Source organism: Tamandua tetradactyla, chromosome 15 (assembly GCF_023851605.1).
Source record: "Tamandua tetradactyla isolate mTamTet1 chromosome 15, mTamTet1.pri, whole genome shotgun sequence".
Classification (NCBI taxonomy): Eukaryota; Metazoa; Chordata; class Mammalia; order Pilosa; family Myrmecophagidae; genus Tamandua; species Tamandua tetradactyla.
This window is the reverse complement of record NC_135341.1, coordinates 59,517,398-59,538,027: the sequence shown is the minus strand read 5'-3', so window position 1 is coordinate 59,538,027 and position 20,630 is coordinate 59,517,398. Positions and strand designations below refer to the sequence as shown.

At 38.1% G+C, this 20,630-nt stretch overlaps 1 long non-coding RNA gene across 6 annotated transcripts in view; it reads left to right on the top strand.

Moving 5' to 3' along the window:
* The first annotated feature begins 4,752 nt into the window (after positions 1-4,752).
* Positions 4,753-20,630, top strand: part of LOC143657488 (uncharacterized) — a 129,005-nt gene continuing 113,127 nt past the window's right edge. For 2 of the 6 annotated variants that reach the window (XR_013162870.1, XR_013162872.1), the window contains exons 1-2: positions 4,753-5,069; positions 5,342-5,436. This is a non-coding gene — a long non-coding RNA (uncharacterized LOC143657488). The remainder of the gene's footprint in view (positions 5,070-5,341; positions 5,437-20,630) is intronic. The other 4 variants (XR_013162871.1, XR_013162873.1, XR_013162869.1 and 1 more) reach the window with 3 other exon arrangements.

Here is a 20,630-nt window from a genome sequence, read left to right as displayed (position 1 = left end):
AAGGCCAATGTGTCTGCAACACTTCTGTCACCTGGGAAGTACACTGGTCCATTTCTCCTTGACTCCATTGCTTTCAGCCTCTGTTCCTGTGAAGATTTATCACTTTACTTTTCCAGGGCTGACTTTCATCTCTTGGATTCCCTTGGTTCTCTCTAGGTTTTGGCTTGCTTAATATCTCTTAGCAACATCTGCTGGACTCCAAGCATCTCCAGACATCCATGTCTCTGTTCTCTGAAGCAACTGTTCTCCAAGTATCTACATCTTCTCTCTCTGTTGGCTCTGAGGTGTCTGTTGTTTCTGTCATTTCTGACTCTCTCCAAAATGCTTCCTCTTTTAAAGGATTCCATTAATCTAATCAAGACCCACCTGGAATGGGTGGAGTCACACCCGCATCTAATCAAAAGTTCATACCCACAATTGGATGTGCCACATTTCCATGGAGATAATCTAATCAAAAGATTCCAATCTACAGTGCTGAATAGGGATTAAAGGAACAATTGCTCCCACAAGATTTGATCAGGATTACAGCATGGCTTTTCTGGGGTACATACTTACAGACCGGCACAGGGTGTATTTTACTGTAATCTCTTATAGCAGCATATATATTCAGGAGTTGTAACTGTTATTTCTAAACTCTGAGATACTGAGCTGTTTTCTTATAACCTGGTCATTCCCAGAAACTTCAGGTATTTATGTGACACCTGAGACTCAGAGTTAGAGTTTTGAAGTTATGAAAGTCAGCAGTACTCCATACGGGAACTGTTTAAAAAGTTGAAAAAGTGATCAGGCTTCGATTAGAGATTTGAATGAAGCTGACCTGGATAGGGCTAAAGTAAATCAGAATACAGGGTAAAGTATTATTAAGTCTATATTTTAAAACTTCAACTTCTGTGTGAGACCAAAGGGAGAAATGTTTGCTTGGTGAAAAATTTATATTTTGGGTAGTACATTTCCTAACTTAACTTGTATGGTCAGTTTAGTTGAACACCACAAGTGCATGGAATTTTCAGTAAGGCATACAGTCTTGTTGGTTTGTCCGGGTTAGTGTCATGCCCTCATATATTACTAGTGTATATTTGGGCAGTGAATAAAGAAGTATTTGCAAGATTTCCTTGAGAGACTGGGGAGAAAGGAGGAAATATTCAACTTCTCCATTTGGAGAGTTTCTGATATTCTCACAAGCAGTAGGGACAACCAAATCAATAGGTCAAGCCCTTAATCTTGGGGTTTGATCCTATGAAACTTATTCCTGCAAAGGATAGGCTAAACTTACTTTAAATAGGCCTAAGAGAACCTCTTTTGTTGCTCAGATGTGGCCTTTCTCTTTAAGCCAACTTGGAAGGTGAACTCACTTCCCTCCTCACTACATGGGAAATGACTCCCAGGGGTGTAAATTTCCCTGGCAGTGTGGGACAGAACTCCCAGGATGAGCTGGAACCTGGCATCAAGAGATTGAGAAAGGGAAGAGAGAAAAGAGACAAAATAAAGTTTCAGTGGCTGAGAGATTTCAGAGCCGAGAGGTTGTCCTGGAGGTTATTCTTACGCACTATGTAGATATCCCTTTTTCATTTATGGTATGTTGGAGTGGCTGGAGGGAGGTACATGAAACTTTTGAGCTGTGTTCTAGTAGCCTTGATTCTTGAAGACAATTCTATAAAGATTTAACTTTTACAATGTTCCTGTGCAATTGTGAAAACCTTCTGTCTGTTGCTCCTTTTATCCAGAGTATGGACACATGGGTAAAAAAAAATGAATGAAGAATAAGTAAATAATAGGGGGGACAAAGGGTAAAATAAATTGATAGATGGAAATACTCATGGTCAATGAGAAGGAGTATGGTATGTATAAGCTTTACTTTTTTCTCTTTATTTCATTTTCTGGAGTGATGCGGATGTCTAAAAAATGATAATAGTGATGAATACACAAGTATCTGATGATATTATGAGCCACTGATTGAGCACCATGTATGGAATGTATGTGTGTGAAGATTTATCAAGAAAAATATTTTTAAAAACTCATTTTGCATCATCCCCATTCCAGTCTATCACTATCCTAACCCAATTTTCTCAGATTATTTCTCATATAAATGTCACTGCCACTCTTTTTGATATGCCAATTGGATTCAACATCATGTCTCCATCATTTTTTTTTAATTAGAGAAGTTCTGGGTTTACAGAAAAATCTTGCATAAAATACAGGGTCTCCATATACCACCCTATCAATACCACCTTTTGCTGGAGTTGTATATTTGTTACAATTGATGAAGGTACGTTTTTCAATTGTACTGTAACTATAGTTGATGATTTAACTTTGGGTTCAGTATTTGTGTTGTGCAGTTCCTTGGATTTTGTTTTTGTTTTTATTCTAGTTACATATATACAACCTAACATTTTCCCTTTAGCCACATCCAAATAATATTTCATTGTGTGCCTAAAATACATTTTGGTTATCTATTCATGGGTTAATGAACATTTGGGTGGCTTCCATCTTTGGGCAATTGTGAATAATGCCGTTATAAACATTGGTGTGCAAATATCTGCTTGAGTCTTTTTTCTCTTCTTTTGGGTGTATTCCTAGAAGTGGGATTGTTGAGTCACATGGTAATTCTATACTCAAGTTTCTGAGAAACTGCCAAACAATCTTCCACATTGGCTGTGACAACTTGACTTCAGTAGAGTATAGGCATAGTATGAGTACACTGTTCCTATACCCTTCTATCTCCCCACTATATTTTGGTACTTCTTACAAATTGTATCTTTTTTATGTTGCATGTCCAAAGCCACAGATTTATTATGATTTTTCCCTGGCACTTCCTGTTCTTCCATCTTCCCACAATCCTCCAGCTTCTCCGTCATGTTTCCTGAGCTGAAATTTTCATGAATGGGCTGGCATTTCCTCTCTCAAGACTTGTGAACCGAGTGAAACCATCTGCATAGATGCATTTAGCATCTATTTAGATGTTTTTAGAGTCTGTTTGATTGACAATCAAGACTCAATCCTATTGATTAAAAAATAGGTTTCTCTTTTTAGTGAACTGTGTTTCCCATGCTAAAATGCAGAAGTCCCTTGGCCAAATCTCAGAACACTTAGGAAATTGTGTACTTGAAGAGGGTTGCCATGTTTAGTTTGAGTATCTCAGATAGGAATACTGGAGTGAGTTCATGATCATATTCCATTTTGGCTTTATAGTTATCATCCTGGAGATGAGCCTATGTATGAAGCTGATAAAAGTTATTTTTTAAGCATTCTGCTCTTCTTTGCTCTTGGGCACAGCTGTACCATGTACCACCATGATTATTACCTCCTTAATAATTTTCTCCTTGCTCTCCTACTCTGTCAGTACGGACATTGAAACACCAAGGATTCTGCTAATTCTTACTTCTTTTCTTCTCTTTGCAGGGGGTGCCATGTACTTCTGACAATAAGGTCACTATTTGTAATTAACTGAAGATTGATCTTGTAAACACTTAGTAAAAAGCTAATTCTACAAAATACATTATTATCTGGGTGAAAAATATTTAATTCATATGTATCTCTTTCCCTCAATAAGAATATTTATTTGTTGTTGACTTGTTCCTTGTGAGCAGAGATTGTCCTAATTTCTTTAACCCCAGTGCAGTTTAGGACATGTAAATGCCTGTCTCTGGGTGCAGGCAGATGGATAGAAACCCAGCTGAGAGATAGGAACAAAGCCCAAAGATGAACGTACCTGTCTCTGGTTGGAGGAGGCAAGGAGGTATGATCCTTCGGGGTGGGACGACGTCTTTCACTCTTAGGACATATCATGGTTACCTTTGTGCTTAGAGCTGTGTAATACATTTAAACTGTTGCACTGGGGAGTCATCCACCCTGAATGAGCGGTAAATGGGGAAGAGTTGCCACAGTCTCCAGGCTCTGAAAGAGACCACTGTCATCAAAGGCTGAAGAAGGCCAGGCAAAGGGACTGCTATTTTAGGAAATTCATAGAGGCAATGCACCTCAGAAAGAAGCTTGCTCTAGAATTTAGGTCTGAGCTCAGCAGCAGAAAGCTTCTTTTGGAAACAAGAAATAATTATACAAGTGAATTTTGCAGAAATGATATGCACAACAAGTTCTTGTTAATATGTAACTTTGGCTTTTTACTGTAAACAAGCTGAGTTTTGTCAAGTTAAGAAGAAATATGATATATTTCTAGTACAGAAATGACTATTTATGGTGCATTTGATTATATGTTAAACTAAATAAATGCAAATCTGCTTGTTAAAAATAATTATAGTTCCTTTTTTAGAACACTGTAAATGTTTATATATACATATATATTTATAAGAGTATTAATTCTCTTGTAGTGGGTGAGAAATTATTATTTTAATAGCTGGTATTAAAGTTTTTTAGTGAGGAAACTATTTTTTTGAAGGGGGGTGCTGCATTGTCTGGGAAGGAGGAAACTATTTTTATTTAGGAGAAAAGGAGAAGCCATAGAGACAAGGTTTGTGAGAAAAACATTATGCAAAAGATACAACTAAATGTATCAGTATAAGCAGCGAACAAGAATAGAGAGAGGTAAAGGTACGCAAGAGAAGAGGAGAAGAGAGGAATAGAGAGAAGGAAATGAAAGAAACCTACAACACAGTAGAAGATGGAGTCTATGAAGAGAGGGTCAGGAAGAAATTCCCAGTGTTAAGTTGGCCGAGGACATTTTAATATGAAAAAGTCTAATCAAATTTATGTTATGTGTGAGTCTGCATTGTGAAGTCATGAGTGAAGTCTGCTACACACCCCAGAGCATGGCTGTGGCAGTCATAGCGACTGAAGTCTAAGACTGGGCTGGCAGAGAGCCAAGAGAGGGGCTGCATGATGTGAAGTCTCATATAAGATCTGAAAGGCCGATGGACCCATAGTGACTTTGAGACAAAAGCCCCCTAGGAACTTGCAGAAAATCTTGCGGAGGATACTGGGCTTTCATGATCATGAAAAAAAGGGATTTAAGCCCATTTTATCTACATCTGAAAGGAAAGGATGGATGGAAATAGAAGTGGGTGGAAGGATGTATGGAAGGTTTGAGTGGGTGAAAATGAAGAAAGTTGCCACAGGTAGAAATCGTTGGTTGGTTAATTTAGCATTATACAACCTGGGCTTTCTGTCTTTACCAGACAGGGGTATAATTCTGGCCAATGTGAACATAAGAGAAAAAAAATGGAACTTGAAGACAGTCTGGAGTTGGCTATTAGAGGCTTCCTGGTGTAGAGGGGCTCTTCATGGACCACTGAAATACCCGGGGCCTGCTGTGTATAATATGAAGCCATCTTTGGATCCCAAGTCTAGTGTCATACTGCACCTCTCTTCTTCTTCTCTTCATTCCAAGGAGACACCTTCCTTTAGTGGTCCTATGAGTGAGAAAGAAAGACAGAGAGCGAGGAAGAGATAGAGGAGGAGAGAGCCATGGAGGGATGGACTCAGGTACAATTTGATATCAATGAGTTGAATTAGGCTACTGTAGAATACAGGCAGTTGTTCATTCATCCTACCTTATCTATCTATCTATCTATCTATCTATCTATCTATCTATCATCTATCTACCTATCTACCTATCTACCTATCTACCTATCTATCTATCTACCTACCTACCTACCTATCTATCTATCTACCTATCTGTCTATCTATCTATCTGTCTATCTATCTAATCTATCTATCTATCTATCTATCTATCTATCTAATCTATCTATCTATCTATCTATCTATCTATCTATCTATCTATCTATCTATCTATCTATCTATCTATCTATCTATCTATCTATCTATCATTAAGCCCCAAACATCAGTTTCAACAGGTTTTTCACCATTCAGTTGGCTAAGGGCTTCTTGTCTGTTACCAGAACTCAGTGTGCTTAATTAACAAGCACACATGAGGAGCGCTTCCTAGGTGTTCAGTAGATACATGGGAAATTTAATTGTACATATCTTGATTTTTCTACCTGTGAACAATTTTATTCAAACTTTTTACTAATGGAAAAGTTCTTTGGAGCTCACCTCGTGCTAAGGAGGGCTAACTCTTCACAAAAGAAACATGAACAAGTACTTGGCAATTTTTGGTCCTGTGCGTTCTCTGGCTGTCTTATTCTTGGGCCCTGCCCTATGCTGCCTGTGTTCCCACAGGTACTTCACATGCTTTTGGAATATGACGTAGACGCGGAATAAACACTTGCTGAATTGCCTTCAGCTGAGAAGGAACTGCGGTGGCAGTGAGATGTATAATCTCTTAGCTCAGCTCTTGGTTTTCCTGTGGTGTTGAACCTTACGTATAAATGCTTTGGGGTCACAAATTAGGTCATTTTCTTACCTACTTTGAAATGCACATCTTTTGGGTAGTGATTTTAGTGGATTGATAATCTGGTGGAGAAATGAATAGAAAAGTGTTGATACCAGGAGCCAGACTCCCTGGGTTCAAATCCTTGTTTGCTGCTCACTTACAAGTTGAGTGACCTTGGAAAGTTATTGATGTTGTGTTTCAGTTTTCCAGTGTGTAAAATGAGAATAATGATCGGCTTTACCTCATACATTGTTGGGTGGGTAAAAGGAGTTAATTTATGTACAGTTCTGAAAACAGCACATGGCTCTATTCTAAAGGTGTTAGCTATTATTGTTATATTTTTAAAAATCCTTGGTGTTTAATGTGGTGTAAGTCAGGGCATGTCTTTTTCTTCTCCTTCTCGTTCGTGAGGTATAGTCTTATGGCTCTCTGAACATTGCGTTGTGAAAACTGGAATAGGGGCATGAATGTAGCATCGTTTGCTGCTTGGATTGAAGGTGGTGCTAAATAATAGTCTTTGCCCAGCTCTTGGAAGCATCTACACACCCACGACCTGGGCTGCTCTTGTGTTGTAAACAGAAATGCCTAAACTTGTCCAGGAACTCCCCCCTGCATCCATCATTCTTTGTCTAGCTGCAGTCCAAGTGGGCGCATTTATCCATTTTGATTAGAAGGGAAATCGATAGTCAGGCATATAGATTCCCTCAGGCTTATTCCCAGAGCTGCCTTTGGGTTAAAGCAAAGGAAAATATTCTCTTTTTTTTCTTTGTATCATTTCTTACTGGAATCAGACTTTGGATGAAATGCCTCAGGGTCCTGGTGATGGCAGTAAATAAAGAGGATGCATGTTCCTCTAATACCTGCAACCACCTTCCCTCCTACATCATTTGAGGGCACCAGATCCACTATGTGATTTATTTGGTTATATAATAAATGCTGTAATATCATATGGTAATGTCCCAGAAATGTTTTCAGGGATGTGATTTAGTGATGATCCAAGGGCTTTTGATATAGTTATAACTATTTTGACCATATAAAGGAGTAATCAGTAGGAAGCCCTTGTGAGGAATCATTCAAAATTTTTATTGAGCACCTGCTATATTCTAGGCTCTGTAGAAAGTGCTGGGGATATAGCAAGGGCGCCACTCCCCTGGTTCTTATGTTCAAGTGTGGGAAGATAGAACTGAGTATATTCTGTTTGCCACTTCAAGTCTGCTGTCTATCTGTCTCCACACTCACCTGTGTCCTGGGGTCCTGACCAAATGGGCTCTAGCAGGTGCCAGCAAACTGTGACCCATAGACCAAATCTGTCTTGGCACCTGTTTTCATATAACCTATGACCCAAGAATGATTTTTGCAGTTTTAGAGGGCTGAAAAGAAAGCTCAAAAGAATATTTCATGGCATGTGAAAATTATATGAAATTCAAACCTAGGTATCCATAAATAAAGTTTTGTTGGAGCACAACCACACCCATTTGTTTACTGTTTTCTATGGCTGCTTTCTGCCCTGAAGCAGTGGAGCTGTGTGGTTGCCAGAGAGACCATTCGGCCTGCTAAGCTTGAAACATTTACTATCTGGTGCTTTATAGGGAAAAAAAAAAAGTGCTAACCCCTGGCCTTCATCAACAGGTTTCTTGCCCTTTGCTTCTTTTTGGACTTAGAAAATGGGGAGCTGCTAGTGAAGACCAGAGGGCCAAAGGCGATGGATTTAGGGTGATTTATTCTCTAGCTTCCTCTCTGTGGGAGTTTTGTGGGCTGGCTGCATCCTCTTCTGAAGAGCACAGCTACTCCAGGTGGCCCTCCTCACACCAGCAGCTGCTCCCCTCCTCTTCCCTGCTGGCCTGGTATGCTCATATCCTTCACTCTTTCTGGCCATCCCTACTGGGTTCCCCCTTCTTTTTCTCTGCCCCAACTTTTACAAATAGCCCCCTTATTAAAGAATGCTTAAACTGCCTAACTTGTTGGTGACATCTGTTTCCCTCTTGGACTCTAATGCATGCAGCAGGTAGTAAAGAATAAACAAATCTCTGACCAAGGTCATTTTAGATGGTGAAAATGAAATACTAAGTAGAAAAAAATAACAGCAGTGCTGTAATAACAGAGAGCAAATGGCCTATGAGGCCCTCGTGGAGGTGAAGTTTGGATGCTGAGAAGAGAAGTGGGGAAATGGTCTAGGGAAATGGAATTTCAAAGTGTAAAATTTTTAAGGGTGTTCAGTTACAGAAGGGGCACCTGTGAACTGGAGAACAATGGGTGGGTAAGGAGAGAGGTCAGCAGGATTCAGTTTGTATATAGTGTCATGGCTGGCCTAATATTCTGAGTATAATCGCAATATTTTAACAAGCATACTTATGAATTTAAAAAATCACTCTTGTTACTGTTTGGAGAAGGAATTGTTTGGTGACAAGAGTGGCTTGGAAAACACCAGTTAAGACACTGTGGGTACTGTGGACATTGGCAAATCCCTAACCAGAGGGCCGTGATTGGATGTTACTATTATTTTCCATTCTGTTGTCTTCCAGAAGAACTTTGGAGAAGTTACCATATGTAGGCCTGATACTAAGGAATGGAAGAATCAGTGATAGAATGGAAGAAGCGGTGATGAATAGAATTGTTTCATTAAACTCTTGGTATATTCTACTTCATTTTATGTGAAAAGAACATTGCATTTCTTTCCTTTATTTCTTTGGGAGCTAATGTTCCATTTTCTGCTTTTATAATTCCTTGTAAAGCTATAAAAGCCACAAGCTACCCCTTCCCGTACAGAAAAGAATAAAAGCCAGTTCTGGACTGATTTCCATATCTGGTTTCTTTGAGAGCAAAATAAGAGGAAAAAAATTGTATTAGCATAAGCAGTTTGTGGTTGTGTTTTGATTGCACTAACTGGTTATGATTGTGTTCTCTGTACCTCTCTGAATTGTTCCTTTGGGTTTCTTGGTCAGGGTGCTGTTGTTAACTTTTGTAGTCTATTTTCGGTGTTTCAGCCACATTCATTTACAGCCCACACCTTATAAAGCTGGTATTCATTCTCCCTGCCTCCACCTCCCCACCCCATACATGCACATGCATGCGTGCACATACACACACTGATAAGACTGTTGTAGAATTTGATCCTTGCAGGCATCTTGCAATCCTTCACCATCCTAGAAGAGGGAAATGTCTTTTAGCTGGGGTTGCATTGTAGGCAATGCAGTGATGTTTTATCATCTTTCCCTCTGACCTTTCTTCTATGCAAATCTGGGCATCTCTGTAACAGAGTTTACCCCCTTCTCAGCTGTCAGCCTCCTGCTACTTAGGATGAAAAGTATAAGCCTAGGAATGATCCTTGTTAAACATCATGGGCAATTGACAAGTCTCTTCAACCATCTGCCTGCTTTGTCTACTTAGGTTTTTCTCCCAGCTTCTGTTTCACTTAGTTTCCTATGTTTTGTTTTATACAGTAAGTTCTTTTGGTAGGGGCTGTACATAATTTAAGACTGAATGATAAGCATAAGTAAAATTCATTCCTTTACATAGCAAATATTTATTGGATGCTTAATAGACAGGAGGCCATGTGCTGGTTTTTGAAAAGTCTTTCTTTTCATGCAGCATATGACAGGATAGGGGAGTTGGGCACCTAAGCAATAATTATAATACAATATAGTAAGTATACTAAAAAGATAATGATAGTATAGAGGCAGTGAAGTGTAGTGGTTGGCAGCCCAGATTCTGGAGCCAGACAGCCATGGTTCAAATCCCAACGTCCTACTAATTACCTCTGATCCTGGGAAAATTGCTTAAACTCTGTGCATCTTATTTTTCTGATCAGGGAAAAGGAGATGCTAGAAGGATTAAGTGATCTACTATAGTAAAACAACTAGTATGGTGCTTGGCATATAGTAAGTTCCTAAACCATCTGTATCTATTATCATTAATATCCCTCCTAATTCTGAAAGACTAGAACTTTGAAAGGGAGGATAAAACTTAATGTAGGCTAATTGCCATGTGGAATCTGGAAAATTTTTCAGAGTATTTCCTGGCTCTTGAGATTACATGGTAGCTAAAAATAAGGATTGAACCCTTAAAGATCATTTCAAAATGGTTTTCCCCTTGCCTTCTAGCTTTACATGCAGGCCTTCTATATCTGCTTTGCTATGTTCCAAGAAGAAGAAATGAATCTTTCCTGTTTACTAATAGAGCCAGCTGCACTGATTGTAGGGAACATTTTTCATCATGTAATCCAGGACTTTAGTGCCTGCCTCTTTTAAAATTAGCTGTCTTCCCCAGGGGCTTTCTAAGGAAATAGGTGACTGCAAAACAAGATATATTGGTTTTAATTCCCATTTTTCAGTGTTGCACCTTCTAAGTGGGGTAAGCAGCGAGAGCCTTAAGAAATTTAAGTATGAAGTAGAGAAAGCATTAACATAGGTCCCTAAATCTCAGCAGCCTTCTCACCAGCCAGTAATCCCAGTCTTCCAAATGTTTTTTGAAATCATCATACCTGCTGGTTTCTTGGTGACACATCCTTTGCCTTGGCATGTTGAGGGATTGTGTCTGAGACATATCTGAATCCTCATTAACTAGCACATATTAACCAGTCAATCATTGTTGAGTTAACAGATGAATAGATTTTAGTGTCGAGTCAGTAATAAAATATGTATAACTCCTACCTGCCTAAAGAACTTGCTTTACTCTCTCCTCCACTCACTTTGTATCTTATTTCTAGACAAGAAGCTATAATATTTTATACTCTAGGGCAGGACTGCTGAATATAGTTGTGCATTTCAGCATTGCACAGAGGCATCCAGAAAGGTTGGCACTGAAATTCAGCCCTTATTCTGCTCATCGAACCATGGGCCCTGGGAAGGGGCTCTGTCTCTTCAGAGACAGTGTGCTTTTCTTCCCTCTGCACAGCAGTGCTGTCCACTGGCTAAGACAGGATCCATGGGGCTGTTCCCCCATTAGTCAGGCATCTTGTACAAATTCTTCTGCTCAGTGGGGGTATCTTTATCTAATTCATAGGTAGTCTTTTAGTGGCCATAACAGTGAAGTCAGAATTCCACTTGATTTTCTGTGAATAATAATAAAAAAAGGCAATAGGAAAAGTAAATATGGCCTGTTTCTTTAAGTCTATGGCCTAACATGTAGATCTGTTGTAATGTGAAAACCACCCAGCCACTCGGTCTCCTCTATACTTCAGAGCAGTTTGCTGTTACTTTCAGGTAGTTTCATAATCATGTGGATCACTCATCTTAATCCATTCTTCTCTACCGGAATATTAGCTTTAAAAGCATCTCCTACTTATCAATTTTTAGCACTATATGTAGGTGAACTGGAAGGAATTTGTGAAAGTCTACGTAATCCCCAATTGCCCTCTTAGCCAAGACTTTTTAGTTCATGCTCCCATTGAATCTTATGAAAACTGCTAATAGAGAAAGATGAGTAATTTTATGTTCTCTCCCTGCATATCTCCTGCTTGGTTCTGCTAATGACTAATGAAGGGGCTAGAAAGCACGGGGCCACCAATCAGCAAAGTCTTCACTGGACTACTATTGGGATGTAGGAGAGTACAAAGATCCAAGAGAATTGGGCTGATCTTTCAAGAAGTCTGGAGACCTCAGAAAGTACCTGGTGTCAAAGTGTAGTGCTCCCTGTTAGAGCTGAAAGAAAATAGTTCCTAAAAGATTTGTGTTAGTCAGGGAGCTCTAGAGAAACAGAACCAACAGAACAGATCTGTAAATATGAGATTTATAAAGGTGTCTCATGCAACCATGGGAATGGAAGATTCCAAAATCCTTAGGGCAGGCTAAGAAGCTGGCAGCTCTGATGAAGGGTCTGGATGAATTTCACAGAAGAGGCTTGCTGGCTAAAGAAGCAGTGAAACAGTCTCTCTCCTTCCTTAAGAGCCTTCAACTGATTGGATCATCTCATTGTGGGAAACATGCCTTAGTTGATTGCAGATGTAATCAGCCACAAATGCAGTCAACTAACTGATGATTTAATACACCAGCCTTCCAGTTTATCAACCAGCCATGAAATATTCTTGCACTAATTGTCAGCCAGTGCTTGCCTGACCTGACAGCTGGGCCTCATCACTTGGCCAAGTTGACTCCAGACCCTAGCCATCACAGGTGGGTAGACAACTCTGCAAGTAAAATCATTACCCACCCCTTCCCACATGGGACATGATGTCCACCGGTGAATATCTCCCTAGCAATGTGGGATAAGATTCCCAGGCATGAGCCTGGCCCTGGGTACCATGGGATCAACAATGCTTTCTCAACCAAAAGAGGGAAAATAATTGTGACATATTAGATATCAGTGACTAAGAGAGTTCAAATAGCGTCATGAGGCTACTCTGAAGGCTATTCTTATGCAAGCTTCAACTAGGTGTTGCTAGTTATCATGATTTGCCAATCCCCAACCAAAACCATTCTTCCTATTCTTAAAGAACACCTAGGGCTCTATCTGAGATTCTACAAATGTTCTATGCACTATGATTACTTTCCAGAAACCTACAACCTCCAGATGGGTCCCTAGGCAACATAAACCCTCATACCCAGAGGGCCCAGCTTTTCCAGAACATCAGCTAGTTCTATTCCCTTTTCCCATATTATTGACATCCCTTTCTAACATGAAAAAGTTAGAATGGGCATAGCCCAAATACCCCTAAAGATTGGGAGAAAGATCAAAGGAGAAGGTGGAGGGTGGAGTTGTAACAGATAGGATTTAACAAATGAGTATGACTGCTGAATCATTATATTTTAAAATTTTACCCTCAAGTGTCTTGGAACAGCTAGAAGGAAAAACCTAAAACTGTGGAACTATAACCCATACCAAACTGATAAATCTGTTCTATAACTACTTGTTGTAATGTGCTTTGAAATTTATTGCTTTTTTTGTATGTTAGTTATTTTTCACAATAAAAAAAAGATTGGTAGATATTAGAGCACAGAATCAAGATTTGATAACATTGCTATAGAATTTCTTTATGCAGTTGTGGCAAAAGTCCCTTTATTCACAATTGACGATTTTTTTTGTCCAAGTAGAACGTTCTTGCCTCTCTATAATGTCAGATCCATTCATATATATATGCTCATTATAACATAATCTAAATCTGCTAATTATGGAGTGGTTTGTGTTGGCAATAGAATTTTATACTTTTGCCTCCTAGCATATTCCTGTTTTTCTTGCCAACTGTGGAAACACAAAGAAATTACTGAAACTCTCTGTAGAATTTATGAGATGGTCTTATTTTATGATAAAGGATTCACCCTTCAATCTACCCTCTGGTAAATTTTAAATTTTGCTCAAATTAGGTTAAATCACAGCAGGCAACTAAAAAGCATATTGTTTTTCTCTTTTAAATTCAGTTCTAAGCAACTCACTCTCTGAGGTTTATGAAGTTCTCAGAAATTGGTTTACAATATCCAGACATTGAAATATCCCATTAAATGGCCAGAATGCCAATAGATAAGGGGTTCTCAACCAGGAGTGATTTTGCACCCCCTTTCCCAGGGGACATTTGGAGACTTTTTTAGTTGTCACAACACGGGGTGGTGTGGGGAGCTGCTACTGTCATGTAGTGAATAGAGGCCAGTGGTGCTGCTAGAAATCCTACAAATGTATACAGGACAGCCCCCACAACAAAGGATTATCAAAATCCAAAGCGTTACTATCAATGTAGTCACCCCCTGCACTAGATCATTATGTGGAAAAAACTCTCAACTTTTAAATGGATACATCAGGGCCTTAACATTTAATGAATGAAAGAATACATAGAAAATATCTAGCCTACTAATGTAAGTTGTAGATTACTGTCTTTTGACATTGTACACCATATGCAAAACTGGCCACATCATTTTTTTTTTTTGTATGCTGTTTATGGTGGGGGTCACATTGCATTCTTTTTTGGTGTGAGTATCCCCTTTTTGCAGCACCATTTGTTGAATTTTTGTTTGTTTGGTTTTTCATTTGTTTGTTTGCTTACTTGTTTGTTTGAGAAGTGCATGGGCCAGAAATCAAACCTGGGTCTCCCCATCATTTTTTAAGAGTCACAAATTTAAACTATTTAAACATATATATTAACCTTTTGTCCCAACTTTATAAAGCTAAGCACTTTGAATTCCATTTCTTAGAAATACGCGTGCCATGAAGAAACTATGAACTAGTAACGCATATATATTCTTCTTAATATAATGTAACGCATATATATTCTTTTTCTGGTCAATAAATTTGTCTTAATCTTAAAGGTCTACATAAAACTCTGAGGAAACTTTCTAAGCAACCCAATCTATTTTCTGAGCAACAGACATTTGAGGACAGTTTCCACCTCCTTTTAAAGCCTTTCTTAGGTTTCTTCTCAGAGTATTTTGTGTAGTATCTTGTATAGCAGCACAAGCTTTCCTGTATCTTTGTGTTGCGGCTGCAGTTATGTTGTTTGCTCTGAACCGAGAGATTTATTTACGGGAAGCATCTTCATCTCCTTCCATTAGGTAATGTGTACAGTCTGCAGAGTTCCGACCAAAATGTGCTTATGGTGCACTTCGGCTTGGACTTCCTTGCTCTCTGAACTGTATTCAGGGGATTATTTGTATATGTCCCCATCTGCGCTTCTCTTGAGAGTGTACCCCCTGCCCCACTTTGCTTCTAGTGGTAGTTTTCCCAAGCCCACATCCAGAAAACTCTTGAATACACCATCACTGCTCTGTACATTATGTGAATCTCTGGTGACCTTTGTTTTTCCTTTGCAGAATTTGTGCGAACCAAGCCTGCTTAGAATCTTCCAGGCAGCAGTAGGTCAATATTATGTGTCCCAGCATAGTTTGTCAGCCTGGGAGTTGTAGAATTAAACTGCAGTGATTATCGCACTCTCTTTTAACAGGCATTTGACAAGGATTACCTTTGTTGGTAATCATTATCTTGCGTATGGTTGTGTTCCAAATTACTCTATCCTGGATTACCAGGCATTTCTAAACATAGTCATTAGTACCACCTTCTTTGTCTTCTCCTTTATTTCATTTCGTATTGTTACTGACCTTCCTTGGGTCAGACCCTGGAAATGGGTCTCCTGTCTGGTGTTGCTTGCACAAATAGAATAAAACCAGATTCGGTGGAAGCAAAGCAAAACTTTATTATTTGACTGAAGAATGGAAAAGGATGAACTCTTGTCTTAAAGGCATCTTCTTACCAAAGGGAAGTGAGTGAGGTTCTTTAACTGGAGACCAGCCACCACATGCCTGCAGGTGGCTGATGCATGCGAGCGTTGGGGTTTCATCATTCATCCTGATCGTGCAGAACCCTTGGTTTTACTAGCACATACTTTTACATCCATCACATGTTCAGAAAATGGCGTTTAAATCCCACCCAGATGCAGAGCATTTACTATTATAATGAGCAAAGTAAAGGAAGGGGATTTAGTGTACGTGCTCTAGAAAGGGGACTTCTTGGGCTGTGTCAAGGCAGGAACTTGTGGTTAGTATCAAGATAGGTTCTTGTGATTTCATTGACTGGGAACCTTGTGGTTCATTCCATAGGGGGAGGACAACAGCCTCTTGCAGGTGTTTGCTTTCTTTATTTTTCTGAAAATAAGCAAAACTGAAGCAGAGACAGAAGTTAGATGGAACAACTTTTTTGGTCAGACTTTATCCCAATATCGCTTGGACCTTGACAACTTTAACAAACCCTATTCTGCTAAACAGAGGCTACTGTCTGTGTCACAGACCCTTCCTATGATATTTACAAAGCACTTAAGATTTATCTTTTCTTCAGACTTTATAAGGAGCACATGTTTGTTTTAGTAAGAGATTGGAAAATATAGCAAGTTCAAAGAAAAACTTGTAATTTCAACATTTAGCTGTTGAAATTTTAGCTCCATTATACCATGCATGTCTTTTGGTAGTTTTCCAACAAAAAGAAAATCATACTGTTATTTAGTTTATTGCATTTAAAACAGCCATTTATCCGTATCCTTATGGAGTTTGAGTCCCATTTTTAATGACTGCATAAACAGAATAGCTGGTCCATAACATACATACACAATACATACTATATACAAACAAATTTGGTTTTTTTTTTTGTTAACAGTTGCTTTCCTTTAATGTTTTCATTTCTTCCAGTCTTTTCACTGTGAAAGCACAAACATATTTGCATACATCTCTTATTCTTTAACCCACAGGGTAAAGTTCTAAACATGGAATTGGTTAGTAAAAGGCTATGAACATTTTTTAGAAGACTTCTGATGTGTTGCCAGACAGCCTCCAAAAACTGTTTGCCACCTATGTAATTTTCTTATCCTGAATTGGCTAAAACTTCCACCATTCATCCTTGATTTTTTATTTTGTTTTGAAAGGGTATTTTTCTATTTTCTTACATTAAGCATGTTGTATTAAGGAAGTATTTGTTATTACCTTTCTTAAAAAGTGTTTTAGTCAGGAATGTATGTTAATTTTATCAGATGAATTTGGGGCATCCATCTATGTTATCTTATAGTTTCTATCATTGATCTATCACCGTGTGGTTTTATGTTAATGCATTTCCTCACAGTGAGTCATCCTTGCCTTCTGGGTTTCTGTGTGTTCTCCTACTGCAGAATGAGAAGCCTCCTGTGTGAGAAAAGGGTTTACAGAGATATTCTGTGGTCATGGACTATTAGATGGGGCCATGCTTGTCCTTTATGTGACCAGCTTTTCTTGCAGCTCTTAGGGCAGTTCACAGTTTTGATAATGGATCCTAGATGTTGTTTCCTATCTAAGGAGTGCTGTGGTTCCCGATAATTTGATGTAAGGAGGAATGACCTCTAAGGAGGGTTTCTTATCTTTCTTGATACTCGCGTTGTCCCCTTTCTCACCTGACCCACAAATGTGAGATATTTGTGAGACATTTTAACATTTCCTCTAATACTTATTGAACTGTACTACTTTCTTGGGAAGGGGAATTGATGTCAAAATTTGAAATTTTCTTTTAGTTTAAATTAGACTGTTTATGGGATTTCTGAGTGATCAAGATGGTGGTGTAAGATTTTCCAGGATTCGGTTCCTTCATGAAATCCTTGAACAACCAACAGAGCCATCTTCCTCAAAACTCTGTGAAACATTAAAGGACTGCAGTAACCTGGAGAGTGCCAAACCAAGAAAACACAACATGAAAACCATAGAAGAAGCTTATGGTGCCCTTTCCAGCCCCTTCCTAACCTACTTCCTGGCATGGGGTGGAGGTGGCTTGTTCTGCCATTGTGAGTCCCTGTCCCTGTTCTGGAAGGAGAAGAGTAACCAATATGGACATACTCGGATGCTTATAGTTTGCCTTTTCTTCATCAATGGAAGTGATTGTGTGTGTGCCTTGTCTAAGTGCACCCTTGCACACCTGGAATAAAACCCACTTGATCATGATGTATAATTCTTTCGATATGCTGTGGGGTTTGATTTGCAAGTATTTAGTTGAGGATTTTTGCATCTATGTTCATAAAAGAAACGGGTCTGTAATTTTCTTTTCATGTAGTATTTTTATTTGGCTTTCGTATTGGGGTGATGTCAGTCTCTTAGAATGAGGTAGGTAGTGTACCCTCCTCTTCAATTTTTTGGAAGAATTTGAGTAGGATTAGTATTAAATCTTCTAATGATCAGTAGAATCCCCCTGTAAAACCATCTGGTCCTATTCTTTTCTTTATTGAGAGGTTTTTGATGACCGATTCAATTTTTTACTAGTAATTGGTCTGTTGGTATCTTCTGTTTTTTCTAGAGTCAGTGTAGGTTGTTTGTGTATTTCTGGGAATTTGTCCATTTCACCTACGTTGTTTCATTTGCTGGCATGTAGTTGTTTATGGTATTTTCTTGTAATCCTTTTTATTTCTGTGGGATCCATACTAATGTCCCTCTCTCATTTCTGATTTTGTTTATTTGCATCTTCTCTCTTTTTTCTTTGACAGTCTAGCCAAGGGTTTGTCAAATTTATCAGTCTTTTCCAAGAACCAACTTTTGATTTGGGGGAGTCTCTATTATTTTTCTTATCCTGAATTTCATTTATTTGTACTCTAATCTTTGCTGCTTATTTCCTTCTGTTTGCTTTAGGGTTAGTTTGTTTTCCTTTTTCTCGTTTCCAGGTGTGCAGTTAAATGTTTGATTTTAGCTTTTTCTTTTTGTTTAATGTAAGCATTTAGGACTATAAATTTTCCTCCCAACATGACCTTTACTGCATCTTGTAAGTTTTCATATTGTGTTCTCTTTTTCATTTATCTCAACAGATGTACTGATTTCTATTGCAATTTCCTCTTTGGCCCACTGATTGTTTAAGAATGTATTATTTAACTTCCATATTTTTTTTGATTTTTTCCAGTTCTGTGCCTGATATTGATTTCTAGCTCTGTTCCATTATTAAGGTCAAAGAAGATGCTTTGAATTATTTCAATGTTTCTAAATTTGTGGAGACTTGTTTTGTGACCCAATATGTGTTCTATTGTGGAGAATGATCCATGAGCATTTGAAAAAATTGTGTATCCTGCTATTTTGGCGTTCTGTGTTCTATATATGTCTGGTAGGTCTAGTTACTTTGTCATATATTCAAGTTCTCTGTTTCCATATTTTCCATATTGATCTTCTATCTAGATGTCCAATCTGTTGATGAGAGTGGTGTATTGAAGTCTCTGACTATTATTGTAGAGTTGTCTATTTCTCCCTTCAGTTTTGCTAATGTATGCCTCATGTATTTTGGGGCACCTAGTTAGCTGAATAAATATTTATGATATTTATTTTTCTTGGTGGATTGCCCTTGGTATTAATATATTTTTTCCTTTGTCTATTATACCAGTTTTACATTTAAAGTCTATCTTGTTTGATATTAGTAAAGCTACCCCAGCTTTTTGGGTTACTATTTGCATGGAATAATTTTTTCCAACCTTTTACTTTCAGCCTATTTGTATCTTCAGGTCTAAGGTGAGTCTCTTGAAAACAACATATGGTTGGATCATACCTTTTATCTGTGAAGTCCTGATTCATGTGAGGACATTAAGCTGAGTGAAATAATACCAACACAAAAGGACAATTATTGTATGATCTCACTAATACTAACTCATTATAATAAGCAAACTCATAGAGTTTGAATCTAAAATATACTTTACCATGGGATAGAGTAGGATTAGAGAATGGGGAGTTGCTGCTTAATTTGTTCAGAATCTCTATTTAGATTAATTGTGAAAGTTTGGAAATTGATGGTGGTGATAGTAGCACAATCCTTTGAATGTAATTAACAGCCCTTAATTATATAGGTGAATGTGGTCAAAAGGGGAAAGTTTAGGTTGTGTATGTAGTTAGGTTTAAAAATAAAGGGTAAAGCATATGACTGTATAACACAGTGAATCTTATTATAGATGGCTATTGTTGCTAGTACAAATATAAGAATGTTCTTTTATAATTTATAACTAATATATGATCCTAATATAAGGTGTTAATAGTAGGATGGCATATGGGAAAAGAATACACCTAATATAAAGTATGAACAATAGTTAATAGTACTATTTTAATAAACTTTCATCAATTGTAACAAGTAACTACTGTTAAAAACAATAGTTCAGTTATTGAAAAGTACTATTATCAATTGTAAAAACTATTCCACACTGAGCTGTTAGTGTGGGGTGGTGTTTGGGAATCTTGTATTATATGCATGATTGTTCTGTAAACCCACAGCTTCTCTAATATAAAATTAAAAAGAAATTAAAAGGTAAACATCCCAATTTAAAAATGGGCAAAATAGTTGAATATACAGTTTCTTTGACGGAGGTACACCCAAGGCCAGTCAGCACATGGAAAGACGTTCAATATCATTAGCTGATAGGGAAATGTAAGTCAAAACCCCAGTGAGATACCATTTCTCACTCACTAGCATGGCTACTATTGAACAATGGAGAGGGTGTCGAGAAATAGGAATACTATTTTATTTTAAGGGGGAATATTAGAAGGTTCTGTCACTGTGGAAAACAATTTGATTGTTCTTCAAAAAGTTAAGCATAGTATTACCATATGACCTGGCAATCCCACTTCTAGGTATATACCCAAAATAATTGAAAGCATGGATTCAAACAGATATTTGCTCACTGGTGTTTGTGGCAGCATTATTCACAATTGCCATAAGATGGAAGCAACCCACATATCTGTAAATGGATGAATGAATAAACAAAATGTATATGTACATACGTAGTAGTTTTGAAGTTGTTATATACCCCAGAAAATTATGTTCTTAAATTTAATCTATTCCTATGTATGTAGACATACTGTGGGTGGGACCTTTTGATTCGATTATTTCAATTGAGATGTGACCCATCCCATTCAAGGTGGGTCTAATCCTCTGACTGGAGTCTTTTATAAGAGGATAA